Raw genomic sequence first — 16421 nt, 5'->3', positions numbered from 1 at the left:
TCTCTCCCACCCCCTTCCCCTCTCAGGTCGTTGTTCCCCTGAGGTGAAGGAGCTGCGTGTGAAGAAGGACCTGGTGGTCCTCCTCCCCTGTCCTCCTCCCGCCCTTGATCGCAATAAAAGTAGTTTGAAATATTTTGGCAAAGTTCATAGGCAAGTTTTGAAATATGTTGTAGTGACTGCGTTTTTAGTAAGCTGTTATTTTCTGGATGAAACGCGCTTTATAAATGGACATTTTGGATATATATGGACGGAATTAATCGAACAAAAGGATCAATTGTGATGTTTATGGGACATATTGGAGTGCCAACAAAAGAAGCTTGTCAAAGGTAATGCACGTTTTATATTTTATTTCAGCGTTTTGTGTAGCGCCTGCAGGGTTGAAATATGCTAACTCTGTTTACTGGTGGTGCAGATGGTGCAGGCTATCAGATAATAGCTTCTTATGCTTTCGCTGAAAAGCATTTTTAAAATCTGACATGTTGGCTGGATTCACAACGAGTGTAGCTTTAATTGAGGATCTTACATGTGTGATTTAATGAAAGTTTGAATTTTATAGTTTTTTATTCGAATCTGGCGCTCTGCATTTTCCCTGGCAATTGGCCAGTTGAGACATTTGCGTCCCGCCTATACCTAACTAGTTTAATGTCACTACTAGTTTAATGTCACTAAAAAAATGGCCTACTGATTCCACCAGTGGCACCTTGTTGGACCATTATTCGACCAGGTACAGTAAAATTATTTGGTTGCAAAAGTCACTGCCCTGCCCTACCTCATAGAATGCCTTTCCCCAAATAAATATAATAACTCTTGTGATGCATCATTTCCACGGTAATTAGGAACGTTCAGTCAATGAGCATAATAGCCCTTATGCACATTCCATGATCGAACGTTCTAAACACACTTCCTATCGGTTTGGCTATTTCCGGTCAGTCTAGTTGTTATCGACGATATAACGTTACTACCACTATGTCGCAGTTTTTTTACTAGGGGTCTTCAGGACTTGCCTCAAATTAATATTAATGATGTACATCGAATTGTTACATCAGCCTCCGAGACTCCAGCTAGAAAGAATGAAAAGGGGCTCAGATGTATGTAGGAAGCTACATAGACAACTATGAAGGTGAGTACCAAGTCAGTGACAGATATAACGTTAGCTAGCTACAATCATTAGCTAGCTAATTTAACTATTAACTGTAGCTAGCTAGTTACTTCGTAAAATGACAGAACTTTGACAGAATCTACCTGAGAATGTGTGTATTTTCGTTAGCTTGGTTAAGTTATGCTTGCTAGCTATATTTGCTAGCTAAAAATAATTGTTATTCATGTCTTCTACACAGTATCTAACAAAGCCGGGGAGATCACCGTGAGGGCTGCCTGTCACAGGTCCATGAGGAAGAGTGAAAAGCGTCACAGCATGGGAGTAGGGAAAGGTTATAGATAGCTACTAGGGACCTTGTTAAACATCTCCTGTGAGACACTGTCATCATGGTCCAAATGTGTTGGAAACAGTGTCAACGTTTCATCAAATCAGTAGATAGATTTTAACGATGGGTCCCAGTCCCAAATTAGAATTGCCCACTTAACAGGTTATTTGGTAAAGATCTGTTGATGCAGTGTTTGGTAGTTCTGTTACTGAAACACAACGTATTCCTGTATAGTTAAATGAGCCCCTAGTGAAGAAGAGTAGACACTACTATGTTTATTGTTATTCATTCTCACTTCAGTCTTTCATCACACTTACAGTGGGGAGAACAATTATTTGATACACTGCCGATTTTGCAGGTTTTCCTACTTACAAAGCAGATAGAGGTCTGTAATTTTTATCATAGGAACACTTCAACTGTGAGAGACGGAATCTAAAACAAAAATCTAGAAAATCACATTGTATGATTTTTAAGTAAATCATTTGCATTTTATTGCATTTTGTTTTGTGTTCTATGTTTTCTATTTCTATGTGTTTGGCCTGGTATGGTTCCCAATCAGAGGCAGCTGGCAATCGTTGTCTCTGATTGAGAACCATACTTAGGCAGCCTGTTTTTCCCACTTGAGTTGTGGGTAGTTTTCTGTCTCTGTGTCTCTACCAGACAGGACTGTTTCGGTTGTTATTTTGTTTACTTTGGGTTTCAATGTTCAGCTATTGAATACATTTAACATGGACACTTACCACGCTGCGCTTTGGTCCTCTTCTCCTTCCAACAGCAGTTACAGCTACCTTGCTCTCTCTCTTCAGTGGTCACCATCTCTTGTCCTGGAGAGCTACAGATGCAGGCTATATTTCCAGCCCAGCAATAAAAACACTAAATTCAGTGTATCATCAAAAGCTTTAAAGTCTAGCGTATACTAGCTAAGATTGTATGGGCCACCAGTAGAGCAAATGCATGCTATGAGATTTTAAGATTTAAATAGCACTAGTGTTAGTGTTTAAATACTGGAGAGTTGAGACCAAATCACGGACGCTGGACAGAGTGGATTTCAGTTGTAACAAAAGACAGTTTTAATGAGTCAGAGATATCTTGTCCCGCAGTTTTACGTGCACGGATCTAGTTCACATAACTCGGCAAGGAGTCAGGTGAAAAAGAGACCTTATACAACGGTTACATTCATTTTTATACATAGAATAAAGTAGGTGGAGTCTTGTCGTTTTGGTCTTCTGATTGGTCACAAAGGGTTGGAGGCGGGCCTTGCTCTAGCCAGAGCGGGCCCCATTGGTGCACAGCAAAAGTACTTTGCTCTTGGGACCCGACCAGTAGAGGGGGATGAGATGTGTGTTTATACAAGGAGATATTTGTGTGTCTGGAAATCTGATACAGGAGAGCAGAGGGGGTCGTGAAAGAAGAGAAAAGAGGGGGTCAGTCTTATGGCTGGGTGTATGTGTTCTTGCGATGGAATGTCTTTGTTTATATGAGCTATGTGTATGAATATTTATATAACACTAGGGACATGACAGTATCTGTAGTGCTCAAGGACATTCCATTACATCAGGAGTGGGTTAAATAGACCCAAGTTCTGTTGTTTGTGGTATTGTGTTGGGAGGAGCCTAGAAGTGTTGGCCAGAGTAGACTTACAACCACTCAACAGCAATGGCTCATGTGAAGAGCAGTATGGCAATGACCCTATCCTGTAGTACGTTATCAAGGTGAACTGCAAGCCTTGTGGCAATACACCTGTCCAGACAGAAGAAGTCAGCCTCTGATGTCCAGAAAAGAACAGAGGAATGAGCCCAATGTATATTCAAAACAAACTAGTAAAAACAGTGTCATGATGTTGCCCTGTTGGTGAGGTTAATGACCCCCATAAATACCTTTCCCCCTTTTCTCTCTCTACTCTACAGAATGGACTCTTGGGAAGCCCTTTGTTAACATACAGAGAGTACGGTAACATCAAAAGGTTGGGAACGCTCCACCTTACATTTTCATATTGCAAATGCTCATCAAGTCAAGACCCAAGGGTCAAATTTTGAAAATTTGAAAACTTATCACCCCCAACCTCTTGGGGATAGTGAAACGCTAGCGTCTCAAGTGGCCAATAGCCTCGGGAAATGCAGAGCGCCAAATTCAAATAAAACGCTATAAAACTCAAAATTCATTAAATCACACATGCAGGGTACTCAATTAAAGCTACACTCGTTGTGAATCCAGCCAACATGTCAGATTTTAAAAATGCTTTTCGGCGAAAGCATGAGAAGCTATTATCTGATAGCATGCATCCCCCTGAACCAGTTGTAAACAAAAGAACTAGCGTAGCAGGCGCTACACAAAACGCTGAAATAAAATATAAAACATGCATTACCTTTGACGAGCTTCTTTGATGGCACTCTAATATGTCCCATGAACATCACAATTGATCCTTTTTTTCGATTAATTCCGTCCATGTATACCCAAAATGTCCATTTATAAAGCAGGTTTGATCCGGAAAAAAACAGCTTTCCAAAACACAACGTCACTCCAAAATATTTCAAAAGTTGCCTATAAACTTTGCCAAAATATTTCAAACTACTTTTGTAATGCAACTTTAGGTATTTTTAAACGTTAATAATCGATCAAATTGTAGACGGGGCAATCTGTATTCAATAGAGCAAGTAAACAAAACATGCACCATTTTCCCTCTTGCGTAACTATCAACAGTGTAACGGTGTTCCAGGATGTGCCTCTTCTTCGTTGCACCAATGATTAACTTCAACCCAATTCCAAAGACTGGTGACATCCTGTGGAAGTCGTAGGAACTGTAAAATGGTCGCTATCAAATTTCCCTTGGCAAAGACAACTGAGGGAACGGTCAGAGGAAAAAAAATAAATAATTCTGAACAGTTTTTCCTCAGTGTTTTGCCTGCTGCATAAGTTCTGTTATAGTCACAGACATGATTGAACCAGTTTTAGAAACGTTTTCCACGTTTTCCCCAAGGTGTCTACAGCATTGTGACGTCTTTGTAGGCATTTCCATTGAAGAATGGCTGTAAGGGACCATATATAGCATGTGGTCACATGGTGTCTCCCGCAGAAAATCTCGCGTAAAATACTGAAGTTGCCATTTTTCCAATCGCTTCTTATGAGAAACCAATTGCCTCGACGGATATATTATCGAATATATATGTTAAAAACACCTTGAGGATGGATCCTAAACAACGTTTGCCGTGTTTCTGTCGATATTATGGAGCACATTTTTTTTAAAGTTTGGCGTTATAGTTGCAGCATTTTCCGGTCGATTTCTCAGCCAAGCATGATGAAGAAACGGGAGCTTTTTCGCCTACAAAAATAATATTTTTGGAAAAAAGGAACATTTGCTATCTAACTGGGAGTCTCCTGAGTGAAAGCATCTGAAGTTCTTCAAAGGTAAATTATTTAATTTGGTTGCTTTTCTTATTTTCGTGAAAATGTTGCCTGCTGCCAGCAGAGCCTAGCATAGCATTATGCCATGATAAACTTACACAAATGCTTGTCTAGCGTTGGCTGTAAAGCATTTTTTGAAAATCTGAGATGACAGTGTTGTTAACAAAAGGCTAAGCTTGTGTTTGAATATATTTATTTCATTTCATTTGCGATTTTCATGAATAGGAAAAGTTTATGTCCGCTGCGTTATGCTAATGCATTTGAGGCTATGATTACGCTCCCGGATACGGGTTTGCTCGTCGCAAGAGGTTAATGCCACACGGTCAAGGTTAGGCTAGCACAGATCTGGAGGACCTTAGGAACATTCCTGTGGTTGAATTGTCCTTCTAACCCGAACGGTTCCCCCTCTGTCTCCCAAAAGCACCTGAAATTTAGGGCCAGGCTTCATTTTGGGCCTACTTTTTTTCACGGTCGCTGCGCTCAGAGCGAACGAGCTGCGGTCAATCGGGGCATCTTCTTGAACTCGACACGGCCTTGAGATTCTGGTAATGCCATTGCAGGCTCTGTGTCTTTAAGCCCTGTGTGTGTGTGTGTGTGTGTGTGTGTGTGTGTGTGTGTGTGTGTGTGTGTGTGTGTGTGTGTGTGTGTGTGTGTGTGTGTGTGTGTGTGTGTGTGTGTGTGTGTGTGTGTGTGTGTGTGTGTGAGAGTTTTTTCTTTGACATCTGTTGAGAGAAATGACTGATTTACAGTTCATGAAGATAGCCTAATCACACAAATGAAGTTTTGGAAAGATCGGACCTTTTTAACCCTTTGAAACAACCTCTACTTGTAAATTTACGTTAAGAAATGACGGATTTACACAGGGTTGAATGCAGTGATTTTCACAAACTGCTGGTTTGGTAAATCAAACACCTTTAGGGTGAATTTAACCACTTCCGGTTGCTCCAGGAAGCTTAGAATCGACACAGGTAGACCTAATAGTGGCCTGATGAATTGTCATTGAAGACAGGTTCATAAGGCATTCATAACCCACATAGGCTTCAGGTTGAATTTAGGGGAGCAGGCAATGTATTCCTATGGGGAGAGAAGTCATTGCAAACTGTTTGATATAAACACCTTCTTTTCACTGTTAAGGGTTAATGCTACATGGTCTAGGTTAGGTTTTCACTGGTCAGGAGGACCTCAGGAACGTTCCTGAGGTCGAATTGTGCTTCTAACCCTAACGGTTCTCCCGCTGTCTCCCAAAAGCACCTGAAATTTAGGGCCAGGCTTCATTTTGAGCCTTCTTTTTTTCACGGTCGCTGTGCTCAGACCGAGCGAGCTACGGTAAAGCGGGGCATCTTGTTGAACTTGGCACTGCCTAGAGATTTATGGCAATGCCATTGCAGGCTCTGTGTGTCTTTAAGCCCCGCACTGTGTCACTCCATTCTTGATGTGTGTGTGTGTGTGTGAGAGAGTTTTTCTTTGACATCTGTTGGGAGAAATTACTGATTTACAGTACATGAGGGTTGCCTAATCACACATATGAAGTTTTGGAAAGATCTGACCTTTTTAACCCTTCGAAACAGCCACTATGACCCCAATTTAAGGCACTTCCGGTTGACACAGGAAGCTGAAAGTGAACACATATCCTCCTTGGAGGCTCTTATAGACAATAGAGTTTTAAGTCTTTACATTAAGAACTGACTTATTTACAGAGGGTTGAATGAGTGTGTGTTATTACAGAAAATCACAGAAAATCACAGAAATCCCACAGAGCTCCGAAACCTGCCTTAACAGATTCGTCTGAACACGCTGCAACTGGATCTGTAACTTTTGTGGGAATAAAAAAAATTAACATCACCAATTGTACATTGTACGATTTCTCTTAAATTACAATAGATAAATGTCTGCTTCTTTTTTCCTGACTCCGTATGTTCATGTACTTTGACGTGAAGTGGCCAAATTAGTGCTCTATTTTTGTTTTTGACCTTTAACTTCTTGAATATAGGGGGCGCTATTTTAATTTTTGGATGAAAAACGTTCCCGTTTTAAACAAGATATTTTGTTACGAAAAGATGCTCGACTATGCATATAATTGACAGCTTTGGAAAGAAAACACTCTGACGTTTCCAAAACTGCAAAGATATTGTCTGTGAGTGCCACAGAACTGATGTTACAGAAAAAAAAACAGATAAAAATCCAATCAGGAAGTGCCTCATTTTTTGAAACCGCCTCATGCCAATGACTCCATATATGGCTGTGAATGGGCCACGAATGAGCTTCATCTTTCTGTCGCTTCCCCAATGTGTCGACAGCATTGTGACGTATTTGTAGGCATATCATTGGAAGATTGACCATAAGAGAATACATCTACCAGGTGTTCGCTTGGTGTCCTCCGTTGCAATTATTGCGTAATCTACAGCTGCAGTATTTTTCCGTTTGCTTCTGATGAGAAGCTGACTGCCACCACTGAAAGATTATTGAATAGATATGTGAAAAACACCTTGAGGATTGATTCTAAACAACGTTTGCCATGTTTCTGTCGATATTATGGAGCTAATTTGGAGAAAAAAATTGCCGTTGTAAGTGACTGCATTTTCCGGTATTTTTCTTAGCCAAACGTGATGAACAAAACGGAGCTATTTCGTCTACACAAATAATATTTTTGGAAAAAATGAACATTTGCTATCTAACTAAGAGTCTCGTCATTGAAAACATCCGAAGTTCTTCAAAGGTAAGTGATTTTATTTGAATGCTTTTCTTGTTTTTGTGAAAATGTTGCCTGCTAAATGCTAGGCTTAATGCTATGCTAGGCTATCAATACTCTTACACAAATGCTTGTGTAGCTTTGGTTGAAAAGCATATTTTGAAAATCTGAGATGACAGTATTGTTAACAAAAGGCTAAGCTTGTGTTTGAATATATTTATTTCATTTGCGATTTTCATGAATAGGAAACGTTGCGTTATGGTAATGAGCTCCCGGATACGGGATTGCTCGATGCTAGAGGTTAATCCCAGAAAAATGGCCTTAACTCAAAAAGAGTTAAGGCCTCGACGCCATCTTGTTCGGGGCTAACTGCCCATTATGCCAAACCTATGCTCACCAAGTTTCGTCTTCGAAGTCTTTTCCATTTAGGAGAAATGGCCATGTCGTGATTGGTGATGTTTTGTACATTCTCAATATGATTACATTCGCCACCTGGTGGTATCTAACGGGACAGTGGAAAAATGACCAAAATTTGAAAATGTTATAAAACGGAAACCCGAGTGTCTGAGAGACTTTGTTTGATGACTTCCCGGAAGATCTGGCCCCGGTGCACGGCCCGCCGCCGTCCGCAAATTTTAGAAACATTCATGGACGTCTACTAAGGGACCGTACATTTGCAATATGGAGTTTCTCATCAATCATACAGCAAATACCAAAATGTGCCCTTCATGTATGTTGATACAGTTCTTATACATGTGTAATTGACACAAAATTTGAAAGAATTTCGAAAAACGGTCCAGAAAGCACTTTTTTAAGGGTGTGTGAAGTTTTTTCAATTTTTTTGCTATTTTTGACTTTTGACTTTTGACTTCCTATGAAATCATATTGCAAATGGAAGTAAAAAAATTAATAAAAAATGATGATAATAAAATATGACTAAAGTATGTTGATACAGTTCTTATACATGTGTAATTGACACAAAATTCGAAATAATTTTGAAAAACGGTCCAGAAAGCATTTCTTTAAAGGGTGTGTGAAGTTTTTTTCAAAGTTTTTGCTATTTTTGACTTTTGACTTCCTATGAAATCATATTGCAGATGGACAAACGCTGGAAGGATGAGTTTGACTACACTAGCCAGAATAAAGCATTAGCTTAGTATGGCAACTTGGTATGAACTTTGAACTCTTATTCACTTAATTAAGAAGTGATACATCCTAGATGTCAAGTTCTCATTAGCAGCTGTAAACGTGCGTGGCCTAGGAAAGGACGGACAATCTCTTCAGAACGACAGGGTACTAAATTGTATCCGTTCATTATTAGTCAATGTATGATCCATCCTGTGTTTATGTAATTCTGTGTGACTATTTACAGTTGAAGTCGGAAGTTTACATACACTTAGGTTGGAGTCATTAAAACTCGTTTTTCAACCACTCCACAAATTTCTTGTTAACAAACTATAGTTTTGGCAAGTCGGTTAGGACATCTACTATGTGCATGACACAAGTCATTTTCCCAACAATTGTTGACAGACAGATTATTTCACTTACAATTCACTGTATCACAATTACAGTGGGTCAGAAGTTTACATACACAAAGTTGACTGTGCCTTTAAACAGCTTGTACAATTCCAGAAAATGATGTCATGGCCTTAGAAGCTACTGATAGACTAATTTGACATCATTTGAGTCAATTGGAGGTGTACCTGTGGATGTATTTCAAGGCCTACCTTCAAACTCAATCCAAAGAAATCAGCCAAGAACTCAGAAATATACCTCTCACACCACGACCTTACCAAAGAGAGAAGTAAAAAGGTGTGACAGTGGGCAGAACTGAGAAAGTGTGTGAGAGCAAGGAGGCCTACAAACCTGACTCGGTTACACCAGCTCTGTCAGGAGGAATGTGCCAAAATTCACCCAACTTGTGGGAAGCTTGTGGAAGGCAATCCAACATTTCTTACCCAAGTTAAACAATTTAAAGGCAATGCTACCAAATACTAATTGAGTGTATGTAAACTTTTGACCTACTGGGAATGTGATGAAATAATTAAAAGCTGAAATAAATAGTTCTCTCTACTATTATTCTGACATTTCACATTCTTAAAATAAAGTGGTGATCGTATCTGACCTAAGACAGATCATTTTTACTAGGATTAAATGTCAGGAATTGTGAAAACTGAGTTTAAATGTATTTGGCTAAGGTGTATGAATACTTCCGACTTCAACTGTAGAAACAGTAACTTCTACAGTAAACAATGCAGTAAATAATACAGTAAATATAGTTACAGTAAATAATACAGTAAATCTACGATTTGAAATCTTTCAAATACTTTGAGTGTGTTCTTTGAACTGCCTGGAGTGCCAGGTGAGCAGTGTTTGCTCTTAGGGGACTGTTCTATTGGTTACATTGCAACAGGCAATCTAAATTAAATATAGCTAATGTTTTTGAACATGTTTCAAATAGTATTTGAACCCGGGTCTGTATGTAACCTGTAATGGAGTTGTTGGTAGCAGGAATTCCATATAATATTTTTCCCAGTGCATAGGAAACAAGCAAGCACAAGCAGCCTGACAGACAGACAGCTTCACTGACAGACAGACAGTTTGACTGCTGTATTTTCCTATACAGCTTTACAATTCAGATTGCTCTGGAGCCCTACACGCTCAAGTTTGTAGAGATACTTACAGTCATTAACATTTTGGCCTATTGTCGTTTCGGTAATGTTGAACATCTCAAATGGTGGAATCAACACCTCCTCCTCCATGTTTCCATTCACTGGGTAAGACTTGAGATAAGCTCCTGAACATGTCTTTATGATAAAGCAGGATTTATCTCCAAAAATATAAAAATTTGGTTTGAAAGAGCTTGAGGTTGTCACGACTTCCGCGGCTTTCTAGCCACCGCCGATCCACTTTTAATTTTCCATTTGTTTTGTCTTTGTTTTACACACCTGATTTCAATCCCACAATTACATGTTCATTATTTAACCCTCTGTTCACCCATGTTTTTTTTTGTGAATGATTGTTTATTTATTTTCTGTCTGTCATGGTGTACGTGTACTTCTTACTTTGTATATTGACATTTTGAGTAAAAATACGTTGATTCCTCATATCTGCTGTCCGGCGCCTGACTCTCTACACCGGCTACACTTAGAATCCTTTACAAAAGCAAAGAAGCCAAATCTCATTATTTGGTTAACTTTACCAACAAACTCCATGTTGGTTCTTCGATATGTGGTGTGACAGGTCTTTTGGTTTTCTTTCAGGAGGTGAATGGCGTCAGTCAGCAGGAAATGCAGGGAGTGGAATTGGAAGGAGGTTGCGTGCTCTGTTCTATTGGTCCGGACTGCTTCGTTGAACACTGAGTATATCTTAGTTGTAATTCCTGAGTTAGCACAACTAGCCTTGATATGATCATGATTAAGATTGTCTTCAGAATTGTACTTTTTTTCTGCACATCCTCCTGCCTGCCTGTTTCCAGGCTTGTTTGAAGATCCTTACCTTGCTGTTTTCATGATCCAGATATTCCTTCTGCACCTTGTGGTACATTTGTTCAGTGCAGCCGTTGTCGTCAACACACTTAAGGGCCATGACTAAAGGTTTGGGGGGATCAAGACCAGGCTGACGGAAATTATCCTTCAGAGAATTGGGAAGAAAAAATACAGGCAAAAAGTGTAAAAGAGAGGATTTTTTTGTATATATTTCAATTAATTTAAATTATCTCTCTCTATCTCTCTCTTTATATCAAATTCATTCATTCAAATTCAATATGCTTAAATGGCATGAATAACAAGATTGCCAAAGCAAGAGATACACACAATTATGAAAATAAAACTGACAACTGTGTACACAGTATATATAAAGCAAATAAAAATAAATACATATCTGATACAAAAATGTAACACTGTAATAACCCTCTCTGTAAATATTATAGTATCTTACCATCTTTGTGTCCACACCCAAAGTCCAATCCTGGACGAAATACATCACAGCAAAGGTTAGGATCTTGTGTCTTGCCGTGATGTTAAAATATATTGGTCCAACGGCAACGTCTAATGGAGATGAATAGACTTTTAAGATAAGAATCAGCATTCATATGTTCAACTATCAGGGGGTCTTGTTATACCAGTGTTTTTTTTTGTTATTTTCACCGTCCCTCCTGTCTTGCTGAGAACAGGCAAATAACCCTCAAACCAAACCCCTTAGCTCAGTACATACACACACACACATACACACATACACACACACACACACACACACATACACACATACACACAAACACACACACACACACACACACACACACACACACACACACACACACACACACACACACACACACACACACACACACACTCACACACACACACACACACACAACCTGTTGATGCCAGGAGTTCCTCTAGAGGAACACCCCCCCCCCCCCCCCCCCCCGTTCAGCTCAAACGGTGGCGCATGGAACGCAAAAATATTCTTAGAAATATTTAACCTCCACACATTAACAAGTCCAATAGCTCAAATGAAAGATAAACACCTTGTTCATCTACCCAGCATGTCAGATTTTTTAAATGTTTTACGGCGAAAACACACCACACATTTATATTAGACCACCACCGAAACCAAGACAAGCGGCAGCCATTTTGTCCCAGAAAATATAAAATTATAAAAGCAGGATTAAAAAATAAATCGCTCACTAACCTTTTGAAAATCTTCATCAGATGACAGTGATAGGACATGTTACACAGTACATTTTTTTTTTTTCAATAATATGCCATATATATCCATAAATGTCCATTTACAATGTACTCATGTTCAGAAATTACTCAAAAATGCCCGCAGGAAATCTAGGTAGCTCGGCAAGATAACGTAAATAGACATCATAAACTTTGGCTAAATATACATGTTCTACATATAGTTAGAAAGATACACTGCTTCTTTATGCAACCGCTGTGTTAGATTTATTTTTAACGTTACAGAAATCGCACACTATTCCATATGCTGAGACAGCGCTCAGTTCCAAGCTACATTTCCACGTAATGTTGGAGTCAACAGAAACACAGATTTAAGCATAAATATTCCCTTACCTTCGATGGTCTTCGTTCAGAATGTTCTGGAAGGGTTCATACTTACCCAATACATCGTTTGGTTTCAAGTCTTGCGTCTTTGTATTAGCTACTGCTAATAACATCAGCTGAAATGCACCCAAAACGTCCTCTGGTCCGGAAAAGTTGCGCATCAAAACTTCAAAATTACACATTATATGTCGACTAAACAGGTCAAACTAAGTGCAGAAGCAAGCTTTATGATGTTTTAGACGTGCAAAACAAACTTCAATTCAACCGGGCATCGTTTGCTCTTCCCAGGAGTGCTGAAACAAAGGAATGGCTGTGACCAATTCGCGCCCTAACGCGCGATTTGAACGATTGAACGCTCTAAAGAAAGAGGACATCTAGTGGAAGAGATGGAAAGTGTCCCCAGATCCATAAGTGGTCGGGAAGGGTGGGGGCCATGACGTCAAAGTTGCTCCAACTTTCATGGCCACAAAAACTAGTTTGGAAGAATGCATGCCCTGTGAGTTCTGCTATACTTACAGACATAATTCCAACGGTTTTAGAAGCTTTAGAGTGTTTTCTATCCAATAATAATTATTATATGCATATATTAGCAATTTTTGATAATTTTTTTTTCAGTTTACTAGGGGTACCCAATTTCTCCAAAGGGGGCGTAAATCTGCCATGCCCTCAAAATTAAGAGAGTCGGGACAGTAATCTAAAGGTTTCTCGTTCAAATCCCCAAGCCAGCACATCGGAGAATACAAGCCTTGAAACACCTTTACATACTTTGTCATAATAGTTTGTAGGTCACACCATTCGGACACTACAGACATTTTCATGGGAAGACCGATTTTCGGGATGTCTCATGGTCTGACAAACAATGCTTGAGCTCTGCCACCTTCTACCACAGATGCTGAAGGGGCAGATGTGGTGGATTGAGACGCAGCCAATGCAACAATTGATGGATTTGGATGTTTTTTATTTTTATTATGTTGCTTAGATTGATGCACTGGTTCATAAATAGACCCTCAGGCTTTCTGTCTGTCACCCAGCGTAATTCTCTCTTTCTGTCTGTCACCCAGCGTAATTCTCTCTCTCTCTCTCTCTCTCTCTCTCTCTCTCTCAATTCAATTCAATTCAATTCAATTCAATTCAAGGGCTTTATTGGCATGGGAAACATGTGTTAACATTGCCAAAGCAAGTGAGGTAGATAATATATAAAGTGAAATAAACAATAAAAATTAACAGTAGACATCACACATACAGAAGTTTCAAAACAATAAAGACATTACAAATGTCATATTATATATATATATATATACAGTGTTTTAACAATGTACAAATGGTAAAGGACACAAGATAAAATAAATAAGCATAGATATGGGTTGTATTTACAATGGTGCGTGTTCTTCACTGGTTGCCCTTTTCTCGTGGCAACAGGTCACAAATCTTGCTGCTTTGATGGCACACTGTGGAATTTCACCCAGTAGATATGGGAGTTTTTCAAAATTGGATTTGTTTTCGAATTCTTTGTGGATCTGTGTAATCTGAGGGAAATATGTCTCTCTAATATGGTCATACATTGGGCAGGAGGTTAGGAAGTGCAGCTCAGTTTCCACCTCATTTTGTGGGCAGTGAGCACATAGCCTGTCTTCTCTTAAGAGCCATGTCTGCCTACGGCGGCCTTTCTCAATAGCAAGGCTATGCTCGCTGAGTCTGTACATAGTCAAAGCTTTCCTTAATTTTGGGTCAGTCACAGTGGTCAGGTATTCTGCCGCTGTGTACTCTCTGTGTAGGGCCAAATAGCTCTCAAATTGCTCTGTTTTTTTGTTAATTCTTTCCAATGTGTCAAGTAATTATCTTTTTGTTTTCTCGTGATTTGGTTGGGTCTAATTGTGCTGCTGTCCTGGGACTCTGTAGGGTGTGTTTGTGAACAGAGCCCCAGGACCAGCTTGCTTAGGGGACTCTTCTCCAGGTTCATCTCTCTGTAGGTGATGGCTTTGTTGTGGAAGGTTTGGGATTCGCTTCCTTTTAGGTGGTTATAGAATTTAACAGCTCTTTTCTGGATTTTGATAATTATTGGGTGTCGGCCTAATTCTGCTCTGCATGCATTATTTGGTGTTCTACGTTGTACACGGAGGATATTTTTGCAGAATTCTGCGTGCAGAGTCTCAATTTGGTGTTTGTCCCATTTTGTGTAGTCTTGGTTGGTGAGCGGACCCCAGACCTCACAACCATAAAGGGCAATGGGCTCTATGACTGATTCAAGTATTTTTAGCCAGATCCTAATTGGTATGTTGAAATTTATGTTCCTTTTGATGGCATAGAATGCCCTTCTTGCCTTGTCTCTCAGATCGTTCACAGCTTTGTGGAAGTTACCTGTGGCGCTGATGTTTAGGCCAAGGTATGTATAGTTTTTTGTGTGCTCTAGGGCAACAGTGTCTAGATGGAATTTGTATTTGTGGTCCTGGTGACTGGACCTTTTTTGGAAGACCATTATTTTGGTCTTACTGAGATTTACTGTCAGGGCCCAGGTCTGATAGAATCTGTGCATAAGATCTAGGTGCTGCTGTAGGCCCTCCTTGGTTGGTGACAGAAGTACCAGATCATCAGCAAACAGCAGACATTTGACTTCGGATTCTAGTAGGGTGAGGCCGGGTGCTGCAGACTTTTCTAGTGCCCGCGCCAGTTCGTTGATATATATGTTGAAGAGGGTGGGGCTTAAGCTGCATCCCTGTCTCATCCCACAACCCTGTGTGAAGAAATGTGTGTGTTTTTTGCCAATTTTAACCGCACACTTGTTGTTTGTGTACATGGATTTTATAATGTCGTATGTTTTCCCCCCAACACCACTTTCCATCAGTTTGTATAGCAGACCCTCATGCCAAATTGAGTCGAAGGCTTTTTTGAAATCAACAAAGCTTGAGAAGACTTTGCCTTTGTTTTGGTTTGTTTGGTTGTCAATTAGGGTGTGCAGGGTGAATACATGGTCTGTTGTACGGTAATTTGGTAAAAAGCCAATTTGACATTTGCTCAGTACATTGTTTTCATTGAGGAAGTGTATGAGTCTGCTGTTAATGATAATGCAGAGGATTTTCCCAAGGTTACTGTTGACGCATATTCCACGGTAGTTATTGGGGTCAAATTTGTCTCCATTTTTGTGGATTGGGGTGATCAGTCCTTGGTTCCAAATATTGGGGAAGATGCCAGAGCTAAGGATGATGTTAAAGAGTTTTAGTACAGCCAATTGGAATTTGTTGTCTTTATATTTGATCATTTCATTGAGGATACCATCAACACCACAGGCCTTTTTGGGTTGAAGGGTTTTTATTTTGTCCTGTAACTCATTCAATGTAATTGGAGAATCCAGTGGGTTCTGGTAGTCTTTAATAGTTGATTCTAAGATCTGTATTTGATCATGTATATGTTTTTGCTCTTTATTCTTTGTTATAGAGCCAAAAAGATTGGAGAAGTGGTTTACCCATACATCTCCATTTTGGATAGATAATTCTTCGTGTTGTTGTTTGTTTAGTGTTTTCCAATTTTCCCAGAAGTGGTTAGAGTCTATGGATTCTTCAATTACATTGAGCTTATTTCTGACATGCTGTTCCTTCTTTTTCCGTAGTGTATTTCTGTATTGTTTTAGTGATTCACCATAGTGAAGGCGTAGACTCAGGTTTTCCGGGTCTCTATGTTTTTGGTTGGACAGGTTTCTCAATTTCTTTCTTAGATTTTTGCATTCTTCATCAAACCATTTGTCATTGTTGTTAATTTTCTTCGGTTTTCTATTTGAGATTTTTAGATTTGATAGGGAGGCTGAGAGGTCAAATATACTGTTAAGATTTTCTACTGCTA

General features: G+C 39.5%; 1 pseudogene; it reads right to left on the bottom strand.

The window, feature by feature from the left end:
* Positions 1–10619: 10619 nt before the first annotated feature.
* On the bottom strand, positions 10620–11604 carry LOC110533188 (annotated as a pseudogene).
* Positions 11605–16421: the final 4817 nt, after the last annotated feature.

The sequence above is a fragment of the Oncorhynchus mykiss genome, chromosome 19 (genome assembly GCF_013265735.2).
Source record: "Oncorhynchus mykiss isolate Arlee chromosome 19, USDA_OmykA_1.1, whole genome shotgun sequence".
Lineage (NCBI taxonomy): Eukaryota > Metazoa > Chordata > Actinopteri > Salmoniformes > Salmonidae > Oncorhynchus > Oncorhynchus mykiss.
Note: the sequence above shows the minus strand (reverse complement) of the source record. Positions and strands in the feature narration are given on the sequence as shown.